The sequence below is a fragment of the Neopsephotus bourkii genome, unplaced genomic scaffold (assembly GCF_033783945.1).
Source record: "Neopsephotus bourkii isolate Nb327-2 ecotype Australia unplaced genomic scaffold, CSIRO-AGI_Nbou_v1 NB_107, whole genome shotgun sequence".
Taxonomy (NCBI): Eukaryota; Metazoa; Chordata; class Aves; order Psittaciformes; family Psittacidae; genus Neopsephotus; species Neopsephotus bourkii.
In genome coordinates, this window is record NW_026900624.1 from 7,941,855 (window position 1) to 7,957,065 (window position 15,211).

A 15,211-nucleotide genomic window follows, 5' to 3' on the forward strand; every position below is an offset into this window, starting at 1 on the left:
GAGGAGTCCCTCCCCAGCATCTTTATAGGCCCCCTTCAGATACTGGAAGGCTGCTATGAGGTCTCCACGCAGCCTTCTCTTCTCCAGGCTGAACAGCCCCAACTTTCTCAGCCTATCTTCACATGGGAGGTGCTCCAGTCCCCTGATCATCCTCGTGGCCCTCCTCTGGACTTGTTCCAACAGTTCCATGTCCTTTTTATGTTGAGGACACCAGAACTGCACACAATACTCCAAGTGAGGTCTCGCGAGAGCAGAGTAGGGGGGCAGGATCACCTCCTTCGACCTGCTGGTCACGCTCCTTTTGATGCAGCCCAGGATACAGTTGGCTTTCTGTCGACACTGCCAGCTCATGTTCATTTTCTCACTGACCAGCACCCCCAAGTCCTTCTCCGCAGGGCTGCTCTGAATCTCTTCTCTGCCCAGCCTGTAGCTGTGTCTGGGATTGCTCTGACCCAGGTGTAGGACCTTGCACTTGGCGTGGTTAAACTTCATTAGGTTGGCATCAGCCCACCTCACATGCGTGTCAAGGTCCCTCTGGATGGCATTACTTCCCTCCAGTATATCAACCGAACTGCACAGCTTGGGATCATCAGCAAACTTGCTGAGGGTGCACTCAATCCCACTGTCCATGTCAGATAATGTAAAATACATTAATGTATAATACATTTTTACCTGAACCACCACAAACCTCTCACTGACGTTGCTACCCTCATAGTCAGGACTGAACTGTCAGGAAGGAGAGCATTAGCAAACCATTAAGGTGCTGCTACCTATGTCCTTGCAAGGGAGGTAGCATCAAGGGTCCCAGAGACCATGTTTGCTGTCTGGAGTGAGGTGCAAGCAGGCTTACGAGTCCTCTCACTGACTTCTGCCTGAGTTTGCATGTGCATTCAAGGTCTTCAGTCAGAGAAAATCCCCAGGGCTTCATTTATATCAGAGAGAAGGCTACTTTATGCAGCAGAGTTACAGTGCTATCACACTAAGGCAACCTGCTGGTCTTTGTTCTCATATACCACTTGAATGGAGTGAGTCTGTCAGTGCAGAGTGATTAATTAAAACATGTTGAAGGGACTCAAGCCATTCCTTTATCGACGCTCATTTGTGTGATACACATGAAGGAGAGTGATTTTGCCTTGTTGAACTCAAACACTCACCCATATCAGATAGGTGTGCTGATGTAAGGGTATAAAATGCTTTGACTTGATATAGGCTGATTTTCAGCCAGTCCAGCTGAGTCTGGCCCAGTATGTTTAATTGTGTTGGCACTTGCTGGTTCAGCTCCCAGTGCAGCTCAAGAACCAGTGAGACTTGGTGGTGCACTGGAGAAGGAGATATTGGGAGCTGATTGTGGAAATCAGATCATAAGAAGAAAATTCAGGATGATTTCCCTGTCACTGATGATGTTCATTCCCTATGTAGATTTTCTCTTAGGCATTCTTTGTCACTGAGCCTTACAAAAATATCTTGCTTATGACAAGCACCATATTGCTTCTAGCATCAGATTAAAAAATACTCTGCTGGGAAGCAACATGTTACACTGTCAATAAAATGAATACTTCTCAAATCTTTTCTGTTCCACATGGTGCTTACTCTTGGTGTCACTGAGATTGTGAATAGTGGTACAGGCTGCCTTTGTGAGAAAAAAAGGGTTGCAAGATCATACCCAGAAACAATAAATGCCCCAGGCATGAAGTAAAAACAGCTCTAGCCAGTACAAGTTTGTTTGCCAAGTGATAGTATCTCCCATGTTGGTTATAGCAATTAAGTCTGCTGAAACATGAAAACAAATACATACCCCCACCTCCAGTTCTCCTTTCTGCAGCACAGTGTTATCATAAGTTAAAGGTGAATTTTATTTGGTTGCTGATCCCTGAAAAGAATATTAAACCTCACAATCTAGGCTTTAAATCAGTTTCTAATGGGATGAGACCTAATGTGAGGAGGGCAGATGGGAGAGATTATTCCACTTGTGTTTTCCCATGCAGCTTTTGAGACGGGCTACTGTTGTAAGATGGTAGATTGGTTCGACCTCAGGTCTCATTTAGTATGGTAGCTCTTATATTTGTATGTTAAACTCTATAAAGTATACTGCTATCAAATTGCTTTTTACAGCTTTGTCTGGCCCTCTCCCCTTGTTGATCTGTGTGGGAAGCCAAGCAAAATGTTCCATTAGTGTTTAGAAAGAGAATTTGAGATATATTTTTCAGTTGATGCTGCAGGATTTATGATGTGTATAGTGCAAAAATGATTTTACTGGACCAGAATCATGTTATGTATTAATGAATTACCAGGATATGAGTCAGCTTTGGAGTAGTTTGAGCAGGAAGGTAGCATTCTTCCACAAACAATAATCTGTTGATAAATAGTGCTGAAAGCTGTAATTCAATAGGAATTGTTTTTAAAGAGAATCAGAGAAACACTATATGTGTATGTATTTTCCACTACTGCAGTGGTGCACATAGAGGTGCCTATTACTGTGCCCAATTATTTAATCATGTTGATTAAGGTCAGATATTCTTTACACTGGGCTATACAGAATTGCAATAAAATGACAACCCTATCCCAAATGTTCAGAAGAGTTTCATTTTCCTGTGCTTGCATCTGCTGGCCTTCTAAAGTGCACTGTTTTGTGTGCACTTTTCTGGGCCTTTTAAAGTGCACTGTTTTGTTTATTGTGTTCTAATAAGAACAAATTCAAAGCAAGCTTTCAAGTCTCCTGTGGAAGCAAAGCGGTGTGATTTTCTTCCAGTAGCTATGTTATGAACTGCTACTGCTTGTTTTGATAACTTGGAGTTGAGGCCTTGGGACATGAAAACAAAAATCTAAGCTCAAATATGAAGAGGTAGTGGAGTGGAAGAGCATCCTCTGGAGGTTTTTTGATGTGTATTTGCAAAACATTTATGTTGGTGGTTTTGGAGGGGCACCTTCTGTTCATCAACTCCATGAAGGACAGCCTTTCTAGGCAGAATTTTTAAGCAGGCCTTTGAAGTAGAGCCAGAGAAGTCATTCTTACGTCTGTTCAGTGGCCACTGACTTCAGCAAGACATTGAAGGAAGCTGGGAATACATGGTCAGGTCCATGGGAGGTGAAGTGTTGCATTTGAGTTTTCAGTTGAAAACTGAAACTGTGTTGCACGTACTCTTTCGGCACCATCAGATAACATTAGGCACATTTTCACCCAGCCTTGTCCCTTGTTCCTTCAAGAAGTCTCACTAGCTGCTCCCACTAATGGGTAATGGAGACAAATACCTTAGCAAAGAGAATATTTTCCTCCTTTCAGTAATATGTCTAAAAATCAAGTATATTGAAGGATAGAGACTAGTCTCTGATTGACGCAGAGAGGGTAAAAACCTTTATTATGTTGTCTCATCAGGCTGTTAAGCTGTTCTTACAGCCTTGCTGTGTAAATAGTGGCTCGAGCAGAGTGCAGGCTACCAAACACGTTTATGTTTGTAGGAGAACAAACAAACCTACCTGAAGTTTCTTTGAAGGCACTTCTCTTGATACATGCTTCTCCTAAGCAAAGCACTTCAAGAAGTAGCAGGGTTTATTGCCATAATAGCACTAGATAACTCAACTTGCCTTTGCCTTGAAAAATGATTGGTTTTGGAAAAGGATACATGTTTGCTTATACAATCTTGGCAATGTTTTGATGAAAGTACTTTGTTTTCTTAAAAAGTGTTGGGAAAGTATTGACTTTAATTGCATTTTAGATTGCCCTAGCAAAACAATGGTAAGAGGATAAACGTAATAGGAGCCAAAGCCAATTGCCTCCTACTGGGTTCCTCAGGCTAATAAAGGAACCTGAGCACAACAAAGCCCTCATGTAATAGAGAGGGGTGGGAAAGATCTAGAGCAGGTAAGTATAGATCTAAGAGAAAGGTAGTATCTGGGAAGTCTACAGGCAGCCTAAGCAGTGACAGAACTTCAGTCTCCAATTTCAAAATCTTCATCACTCAGAAACTTAGCCTTTTGCCTTTCTTGTCTCTATCTTTCTCTTTCACCTTGTACCACAGCAGATTCAGCCTTTGAAGCTTGGAGGCCCTTTTGTTCCCACTGAGCAATTGCGTCCAACTGTCCCATGCAGAAGTTCCCATACAAGCAAGTTGGCTCAAAATCATTTTTATTTTCCTACCATAAATAATTTTGTTTCAAAATCTTGTGACAATCTGTACATAATATGGGGAGGCTATGAAGCAAATAAAGTGAATGTCAGAGATCTCTTGGGGATGGTGGCCCCCCAGATCTGCCCAGCAATTCCTTTGTTAGCACATGTGTGCACCTGAAGTGCTCATACAGGGCACTGAGAAGAGCTACACATCCAGATGCCCACATGCAGTGCCACAACTTTGTTGGTACTAGCATTTGTAACAGATTTGACTTACCATGAATACCACTGACTGTAGTTGCACTTTCATTATCCACGATGAGCATTCAGAGGTACATTTTTAGGTCGGTCTCATTTATCACAGCTATGCTGACCTTTCTTTGATTTGCTAGCACTGGAAAGTTGCAAATGTACTTAGACTTTCTTTGGCACATGGCCTTTCACCAGGCAGTTCCTGCCCTTCCTGATGCAATAGTGAGTAGACTTTGTAGCTCTTAGGAAAAAGCTGTGATCTGACAAAGTGCTTGGCTCAACTAATTGTCTATTGATTCTAAGAGTAATAGGTTCTAAAACCGAGCAATATCGTTAAATGTATGTAGGCTTTTTTGGTGCTATTGTTTTTGGTTGTATTTAGAAGATAGTGGTGCTTTACTCAGGTTCAGATCCCTACAGTGCATTTTAAATCTTTGAAAAATACATTAAAAATCCTTTAGAAATTCTGTAAAGATTGTTACTCACAAGAATAACAATACGGATTAAAAATGAGAGCAATTGCCAGGAACTTATAGTGAGGCTAAGAGCGATGTGCTTGATACCAAATACAGGTAACAATTTTAATGTTCTTTTCCAAGTGTCTTTATAGAACACCTCGCTTGGCTCCCTTTGTGTCTGTGACCTTGGGCAGACTTACTAATTTTATACTATTGTGTCTAGTTATTAGTAGGGGGGGTTGTGTTCCATAAAAGATCCAGCTAACTTTATTACCTGCAAAATAATTCCTTACTTTTATTAACTTTTCTGTTTGAAAGTATTTGCAGAGCTGTCACTGGTGATTGGCATGTCTCTCTGCAAACCCTCTGCAGAGACTCCCCTAGCTGAGAGTTCTGCCTTTCTGCCTCCTTCCCCTATCTGAGAGCAAATGGTTTCTTCTCTTGGAGTACATAGATACTCCATCTGCGGGTGTCTGTAGAGAAAGGATGTACAGAGGGTGCTGCATAGACAAATACAGAGGTGCCTTGGAGTGCAGCCTCACAGGAGGTGATCTGCCCTCAGCTGCAGCACAAATCTGTGGCCTCTCCATAGCTCCAGAAGCTCGTACATCTGATGCTGCTGGTCATTAAATTGAACACCAGGTTGGCTAAGGTTTTCTGTCAAGTGATTTCACAAACTAGGGGAGAAGTCGTAGCAGGGTTGGTTGAAATATGCTCAAAGGGATCAGGGAGCATTAGGCTAGGGAGAGTCCTGAATGTGTTTCCTGGTGTGAGTGACAAAGTGAAGTGCCTGCACAGAAGAAACAAACTTACCCCATTTGATATGAAATGTACTGCTGCCTGCCCCTCAGAAAGCCTCTGGACCCAGCATTGATTTTCTCATTCCTCTCTCTGCTAGGACAGCTGACCAAATTCAGAAATGCTGAGCAGTTCAGCTCAGCTGAAGAAATGGAGGAAGAGGGAAGCTTGGCTTGGCACTTCTGAGGCCAGGCACCTTTTCCTCCTCAGCAGTCCCATGGACAAAAGCTGCCACTGCTGTTCTCCAGCTCTCCTTGCAGTACTGAGATTTAGCAAGTAGTTTTGCACAACCATGTTTAAAAAATTAGAAGAAATTATTACCTGCCAAAAGGGAATTTATCAGGTAATTCTCTCCATTATTCTGTTTTTTAGTTTGGTGCTGCTAACAAAAAAAAAAAGGTGGTGGTGGGGTCCTTCATAATACTGCAGGGAAGAATGTTTGAAACCTTTTTCTTTGCACAACAGCAGAGAAATAATAAGGTAATAATAATGGTGATGATGATGTATTTCATTATAGAAATGTAAAAAACCTTGGGCCAAAACCCACCGACTATAGTCAAAGATACCCCCAAAGACCCCAAAGTTAACCGCTAACTTTTGCACAGCTGACATTGCCAAATTCTCCAGTTTCCATCCAAAACCATAAATCTTCCCAGCCCCTCAGGCAAAGCTTTTGGTGATCTGAAAGCAAGCAAATACTTCTGTGGCTGATGCATGAGGCAGAACAAAACCATACTCACTGACTGACTCTGCAGCGCTGACAGGAAGAGGAATGTATGGTGGTCAGTTGTCCTGGCACATCTGTTAACACACAGGCAACACATAGGGAATAGGTATTTACTGCATTAAGATGTCATTCTGCAGCCCCATTTCTGCAGACTCTGAGGAAGCCCTGAGGGAAGCTTGTGGAAGAGAATGAGCTTGTGAACTTTGTGTGGAAGAAAATTAAATAGGCAATTTTTGAAAGAAACTGAAAAGAGAAGGGAAAATTAATCTGTTGGTACTTGAGATCACATAAAAATCTCTTGGAAGAGTTCCTAAAGAAGGAATTGTGTTTACTCTGGAGAGGGAGCAAACAGTTTCAGCCTACAATTTTATTGCCAAGTCTTGTTTTTTAACCTGCTTTCCTTCTGTCTTCAAATCCCAGAGATAGCACAGTGGTTCCCAGAAAGTGCAACTGGTCTGTTTTGGTAATGTCTGATAGCAGAGATAAGGAAAACAAGCTGCCATTTACCTTTAAAACCTCTACCAAATATACTGTCTTGTTCTTCCCAAGGGCAGTTCTGTTTGCTGTAGCTTCTAGGTAAACAGTGGGGAATCAGTTGCTCTGATGTTAATGAGGGTGATGAGTTTGCTGTGTTAAGAGTTGTCCCCTTGGTGCATAGCACTGAAGAAGGGTCTAACTACTGCAGTTCTTCTAACTACTGAAGGGGCCAATGAAAGATTACTGCCTTCTGAACTGAGCTGCTCCAGCAATAGCAATTAATAAAGCCAGCCAGCCGGCCCAAGGGAACTACTTACTTGGAATCCCGCTTTATTGTGTGTAACCTCAGAGCCAACAAAATAAATGAGAAATATATCAAGAGGTACTTGCTGATTCCTGGAAGGATCAGATATTCATTACACTCTTTTAAGAGAAATTATTCAGCCTTTACCAAATTTGGCAATTAAAAAGGATCACACCAATTTGAACTCTACAATATAAACTAATGGAGAAGACTTAGAGGTCAGGCCAAGGAGAGCCCTAGACAATCCTTTCTGGAACTGATGCTTTTGGAGGTTACCAAGCAAAATGCTAAAGGCTGCTTAATTGCAGGAGGTCACACTAAATTAGTACAGTCATCTTGTTGGTGTTAAATATACTCATTCTACCAAAATAAACATCCAGTTTCTATCCACACTTCTAAGATTTTGAAGATATAATTCAACTTTAGACCTGTGGCAGAAGTGTGAGAGCACACAGAGAGTGGAGAAATCAGTGGCCCAGATGCATCTTTCAGGGCATTTGGCTGTTGGGCAGAGCACTTCTTGCTTAGCCAGATGGGAAGAGAGCTGGCAGGCGCAAGGTCCATGAAGACTCTTGTTGCTGTGGCAGAAGCTCAGGCTGCTAAGTAGCTTGCAAGAAAGCAGGCTTTTCAGTGTATTGAACCCTGGGGAAGGAATGGGCCATAATTACTGAAGTCCATGTTAAGCCACTTCTATGCTAGAAAGTATTGCTCTCCAGGGCAGAAAGTACCTTCTTTGGGTTGCAGAGCAGAAGTAAAATTGAGCCTAAATTCCTTCAGTGGGAGTGCAACTGGAGGCACATCTGCATGACACTGGTGCCACTGCAGGTCCTCATTGATTTCCATGATTCCACGTGGAATGAGACATGGACCTGCTTGTAGCATTATGGCCTAAATCTGTTGCTAGAGATGAGAGACATACTGTCTGGAATGAGTGAATCGAGGGTACAAATAAATGCTTTGTCTGGTCTGGAGAAACTAGGTTAGCTCTAATGTGTTACAAGCAAATTTCTGTTCCTGAGCTGAACTGTGGCAGCATGTTTAAATAATGCATGGAACAGTGGTGTTACCTATATTAGAATGAGTAGGAAGCAAAGATTCTGCAGAATTTGTGACTAACTGCTACTGTGTGCCTGTCCCTGAAGCTGAGTAATAGTAATTTCATTTTGTATTGCTAAATCCTTAAAATACCTCCTCTGTTGGATGCTTACATAATAAGTCACAGGTTTCCAATTATTTATTGCCCCTGTCTCAAGTATATTTTTCAGGTTTCTATTGCAGTTTATATACATTTATTTCTTTTATTACCACTTTGCATTCTAAGAACAAATCATCTCTAATAAAAACCACATTTCCTTGCAAGCAGAATCAATTTCCTTCAGAAGTCTTTCATTCCCTGATTAGTGTGCTACATTTGGTCTTCACTAATCACATAGTTAACTGTGAGCAATAAAGTTCTTAAATAAATAAATGCTCTGGTCCGAGTCAACGTTAGTTATAATGGACAGTTTCCCACTTAAATTTCTGAAATGCAAGATGTGACTGTTCTATTTAGGCACTTACATTCACATTAAAAGTATAGCAATTAATACCAGATCTGTTTTTCTGCAGGTCATTAGTATGTTATTAATCATTAAGTCTCAGTAACAAGTTGACTTGATTGCAAGTCAGTAATGCAGTGGTAAGTCTAAATGGGAATGGGTTTTCAATTACTTTTAAAGGTTTGAGGTTATGGCTCCTTTTTTTGTTAGACTGCTCCAGAAGCACTCAGTGGGAAGGTAATGAAGTAAAAGGTTTGTACATTACTACATCTTTCCATGCTTCCTCTTTGTTGGTTTTATTATTGTAGACTTTGAAACATAAGGAGAAGTTAGCTGTAAGCCATTCCTTCTGGTCAGTGTTGGATGTGTATTTGAGTTATGTTTTCAGACGGAGGATACATTTTTACTTACTGTGAACAAGGGTAAGTCACTGTGGATGAGAAAACATGAGATGTGGTGGAAACCCCATCATATGGCTGCTGTAGCAAAATAATACCTTTCCCAATAGTGAATTTAAATCGGCATTTGTTGGAGAATATAGCTTGAATTCCCTATGGTCCAGCAGCCACTCAGATTAAGATCTGTGGTTTTCCTAATGTCTGTCAAATATTTTTGGGAACCACACTGGCTAGGCTGTAAGGTGAACAACATTACATGGGTGGTATCAGTTCCCTGCAGAAATCAGAGGGGAGGGGGATAGACAGAAAATAACATTCAGCCAAAATACATATAAAAAAGCATTAGTGTTTATTTTAAAAACATCATGTAACACTCCTTTAGAGTTTCTATGTATGTGTGCTTAATGAATGAGAAAAAAGACAGGCTCTGTTTCTCTCAGAGAAGCCGATAACTTGGAAACTGAGAAATATGAACACAAAACATTCTGACTAGCCTTGGGTTTGGCTTGTGTGCATGATCAGTTGAGTGGGGTACTCCACACTGAGTCTGCGTTTGGCCTGGGGGTTAAAAATAAGCCAAGGTTATGCAAGACAGACAGAACAGAACTATCTATTGTGGAATTGTACATTAGGAGGGTGCAGCCACATGAGGAGATAACTCCACTGTATTGAGCAGTGGCATTGCTGTGCACAGTTCGGTGGGATACCCAGGCCATTGCTTCCAGCCTGGGGTCAAGCACTACTAACACATGAATCCAATAACCAGAGATTCCATGCTGATGTTCTTCACAGTATCCTGGCCAGCAATTAGGAGATACAAATCTTTGCTGCCATAATGAAGGTATACTTAAGCTAACTGGAAGAATTGCGCATGTATGGACTCATGACTGTGATAACACCTCCAAGTATTACTGTAATACTGTGACAATTTTTGCAGGGATTCAGTGTCATGGGTCACTTCTGTTGATGAAGGAATTGATAGTAGAGATATTTTGTTTTATTTTACTTTGTATTTCTAAGCACAAAGTATTTATTTTCTATTTTATTTCTATTTGAAATAGTATACTTAAATTTAATGTATATTTTTATGTATATGCAATGCTTTAGTGTATACTTCATGTCTTGCCTCATTGAACACAGACAAATCAAGTATAAGATAGGTTCTTTGCTTGTAGAGTCCAGAACCATTACAGGCTGCACTTTGTCCCACATCCCTGTTACAGCTTCTATTGATTGTCTTTGAGCCTCTCCTGTCACGTTCTCTGTAGCATAAATAGCACCATCAAATAACAGTGATCTCCCGTTGGTCATGTTTATTTCCAGACCACACAAAAAATACTCCAAGCAGCAAGACTAAGCTTTTATTCAATTAACATGTGGCCTGTGTTTTGGAAGGAGGCTCCCAGTTTCATGAATTAAGCTAGTAATGTATGTCTCAGAGAAAAGCTGTTGTGGTAACCATTAGTTTTCTCTAACCAGTCTTTTCACTTGTTATTAGCAAACAGAATGATACTAAGGAAGAAAGAGAGGGGGAAATCCTTTCTTTTGCAGTAATATTTTAATGTGAGGTTGGGCAAACTGGGCATTGAATTGTTCAGTTCTATAACCACAACCCCCAAAACACAGGTGTACCTCTTTGCAAGTGAATTTTGCATGTGTACATTCTGTCAGGGAATCATAGCAGTGTCTACATCATTGTGCAGCCATCAAATATCTCAAAATCCAGTGCTATTATTTACCAGCCTCATCTGCATATATTTAGTGTTGAGCTGCATGCTTGCAAGGCCAGTGCTTTTTGGAAATGCATTACACTTTAATTTCCTGGTCATTGGTTTCTTTTAATTACGCTGAAATTTATCTTAGAGAAGAAAGCAATGACAATCAAGAATACAGGGGTCTGCATTTGAGGACTGGGAACAGAGTACAGAAAGGAGCCTTTTGCTTTGGAGCTGCTGGTAGCAGTCCAGCCCAGTTTCAGACTTAGCAAAAATCATTACTGTGTGATGGCTTCTTGGTGCCCTGCTCTCTATATCCACAAATGAGTCAGCGTCCACATCACATAAACCACGAGAACAATTGGTGCTACTGTAATTGGGAGTCTACTGGCAGCATCAGTGGAAAGGGCAGGGATTTAAATGATTAGGGAAATGAGCTGCTTTCTCCCTGCTCCCTCAGGTCATCTTTGACAGACATCTGTTTGAGGAAACTTAGGAGAAATTTGATCAGTGGTAGCTCCCTTCTGGAGATAGATGGAAGATTTTACTTCTCAGTACTGACAATCTGACACCCACTAACAAGCATTATATTCAAGAAAAATAAAGGTCTTTATGGGATCATTTAATATATGAAAGCATGAAATGAAAAAGAAAATGCTAAGTATGGTTGAAAAATCAACAATAAAATCCAAATGCTGACTTGACATAACAGGAACAGAGCCAAACAAATATTATCAAGCATGACCACTGCTGGCAATAATTGCTTCTCTGAAAAACACAAGGAAATTCTGCTCTTTTATTAAACTGTTCAACAATCTCTTTGAGTAGAATCCCTTCTAGGCAAAAATAAAGGAGTGCTTCCACTGTTGAAACATTCTCTTTAGAAATGAAAACATAGATCGGTAGAAGAAATGTTGGGCTTTATTGATGTCATGGAAACAGAAACTGGAAGGAGAGCTCTTAGCGGCACAGGACCCCATAAAGAGAGTGCCCTTAGAGAGGGCTGGGACTGCCAATGTGCATATGAATCAGTGGTGGAGGTTGGAAGGGACCTCTGAAGGTCATCCACTTCAGCACCTGAACTAGGCACTTCACTGGGTCATCTGCTGTGATATAGAGAGGTCCTTATCTTAGAATTTATATGGCACCATTAGTAATGATGAAAAAACCTGCCTCTGGTAAGAAGCTAATCACGTACTACCAGAGATGCATTTAACCTCAGACTTCTTGTAAGCTCAAATAGTTAAACTGTGAAGATTTCTCTTAATATGCTGAAACGACACAGTCACATACAGTGATTACAGTGGTGAATGTGATACGAATTTTTGACTAAGTGAAAGTAAAAAGAATGTGTTTGATGTCAAATAAGTGCATTAGCAAATCTGAAATGTTCTGAGACAGCTTGGACTATTCATGAATTCATGCCAAATTCAACTAAAAATAGAATAAAACTTCAACCTCAAGTTGCAGCTTTCCCCTGAAGTTCCTCGAAAACAGAACATTTTGACTTTTCATGGTCAAACACTTTAAAAACTTAATTTAAATAACTTTAAACTGGTTTAAGAGTGCCTCAGACCCAGAAGGTTAATTTCTCTGTATTTATTTTGGTGTTTGGGAGGGGGGAACTTCAGAGCAACCCAATAAAAAATGTGTGTGTGTTTGTGTGCATGTGGTGGGTGGGGGATTGACCACAAAACTGAAAGAGAAGTTACATGTTCTCAGTTCTCTATCTGTAACCTGCCACATCTCTGCTTTTGAGTTTGTTTGGGGTTTTTTGCTTTTTTTCAGTAGATAATATGTGTGTAGTAGATTGTGTGTAGTGTTGTTTGTGCAGAGGAGACAAGATTTAAATACCTATGTTCCTTCTCAGTTATGTGGTAAGCAGTACTTGGACTTGAATATGGATTTGAAGCCCAGTGCTGTGTAGGTGAAACCAGGTTTAAATTCTTGCTCCTTCATCTCTTACACAATATAGCTGTATCTTGAGGGTGGTGGGAAAAAGAATCATAGAATAGTTGGGTTGGAAGGGACCTTAAAGCTCATCCAGTTCCAACTCCCCTACCATGGGCAGGGACACCTTCCACTAGGCCAGGTTGTTCCAAGCTCCGTCCAACCTGTCCTTGAACACTGCCAGGGATGGGGCAGCCACAGCTTCTCTGGGCAACCCATACTTGTGTTTCACCACCCTCATAGTGAAGAATTTTTTCCTTATATCTAGTCTAAATCTGCCCTCTGTCAGTTTAAAACCAATACTCCTTGTCCTGTTGAAAAAAGGACATCCTTTCAGGGTAAATATGCAGAAATACTGTGGAGCACTACAAAAGTGCAAGGGCCAACTTCAAAGTTTCTGGGAGCCAGGGTATAACAGCACCCAGAGCACAGATTTCAGTTTAGAGAAGAAAACAAAGTGAAAGTATTTCAGCATCCTGTATCACACCACCGTTTCTTCTAGTGAAGGGTATGTGGTGCATATTTTTCCCTTTTCTATCACCAGTGCTGAATTCCTCAGGGGACTGGTGATTCTGCAGATAGGGCGCCGAGGAAAGCTCTGTTCCTTGGGCAGAGCCTCGCCCTACCATCCACAGGCAAGGAGGAGAGGAGGCAAGGGGCTTGGTGTTAAGCAAGGAAGAATCTGCATGGAGTCTTTCCGCATTCGATCAGCCAAAGCAAGATTCTGAATTCAGCAGAGGTTGAATTTATGAGAACAGCAGCAGGAGGTGGGATGAGGGTCTTAAATGGTGAAAAAGCTTTTAATAGCAGTCTTTGTATTATAATAAAAGTGTTTCGGTGTCTCTGTCAGCCAGTGTAAGCAATATAGGTTTATGAGTAGCTGATATTTTGTGCAGTAGAAATGCATTTGTCCATTCTGAGTGTCTGTTACGTAGCAAGCAGATGACTGGTGATGTTATTAGGCGGACCATTGTTTCCACAGGCAAAGAGTCATCCTTCTTAATGCAAAAAAAACAAACCTGTAACAACCTATAAGCCATAATATGTAACAACACGAAGTGGTATGTGTGGAAGCAATGCATAAACCCCACTGCCTAAACTAGTACAGGATAAGATCACTATTGAGAAATCTTAAATTATTTTTTAAAAAGAGCCTTCCAAGGTAAGTCAGAGGCCAGAAAATCAACTGCTTTTGTAAATTTCCTGCAGTACCATACAGGGCACAAGGTCACACATGAATGAGACGATGTTGTATGATTTGGCTTCTTAGGCATTAGAAGTCTTTTAAAACCATAACTGCAGTGTTCATTCCAGAATGATTTTACTTTATGTATTTATTTAGAGAAAACTGAAACAGTTTGCCATTGATATGTATTCAAAAGCTGCATATTTCCAAGGCTATAAAGGAAACCTAAAAAAGAAATTACTTTCAGAACTCAAATAATATTTTTAAATGCATAGAAAAATGCATTTAAAATTAAATAGATGTAAAGAAGAGAAAATCTCTTTCCTCTTTTTGCTGCTTGATCATAACAAGTGATTGTGATGCATACATAAAACTGGATAGCATAGATTTTTGTTTATGATATGTATTTCATTTTCTGTTATGCATTTGCCCGAACAGTTGGTTTCCACATTGTGAATTCTCTTTTGCATGAATGTTTTGAAACACTTAAAATTGGAGATCATATAATGAGAGCTGTTTACAACATTCTAAATTTGTGCAGAAACTCTCACACAGATTTTGGGTTTGTGTACACATACACAAAATCTTATTTCTCTAGTTCTTGAAGTTACATATTTGCATTTGTAACAGCAGGATGAGCCCTAGAATATTTCATTAAACATCAAAACTGTATAAATAATACTTGGATCTAGGAGTTGGGTAGCACACCCTTAAGTATTGGTGAGTTTTGTAGTTTTTTCAAGCACCCACAGCTTTCTAAGCATGTGCAATATGAAAGTATGAATTATCCATAGTAATGGTGTTGCTCATAATTATGTTCTTAATAAGCTACTTTAGAAAGTGTGCAAGCTATTAGGCAAATACTATTTCATTCATTTATACCTCAGGAATATTGGAGGAATGAGATTTGTTGAAATTATCACTTTCAATGTCATTGTATTAATATCTCTAGCCTTTTAATGGAAAAATTAATCACGGAAGAGGATTTTAAAAAAGTCGTTTTAGGATGAAATTCACTCAAAAGTGTTATTTTGCATGCATTGCTATCTAAGGTACCTTTAATGTAATGGTTTACAGCAAGTCCATTACGTCATGACAGCTGTCAAGTAAACCTTTGATGTCGTCCTGCTTAGCGAAACCTTTATACTACCTTTGAAGCAGTGTGCTGTTAATTGCTTTCTTCATAGGCTGCTGGATAGAAGAGACTATGTAAATAAGGGTTTCGCATTAGTGAGCAGTGATAATTAGAGATGCCTGACTTTTTTAAGGGGAAGAGGTCAAATTTTGTTGAATTAGGTAG

At 40.3% G+C, this 15,211-nt stretch overlaps 1 protein-coding gene across 3 annotated transcripts in view; it reads left to right on the plus strand.

Annotated features, from left to right (window-relative positions):
* SCUBE1 (signal peptide, CUB domain and EGF like domain containing 1) overlaps positions 1–15,211 on the plus strand; it is a 214,748-nt gene that overhangs the window by 167,342 nt on the left and 32,195 nt on the right. The window lies entirely within an intron of this gene.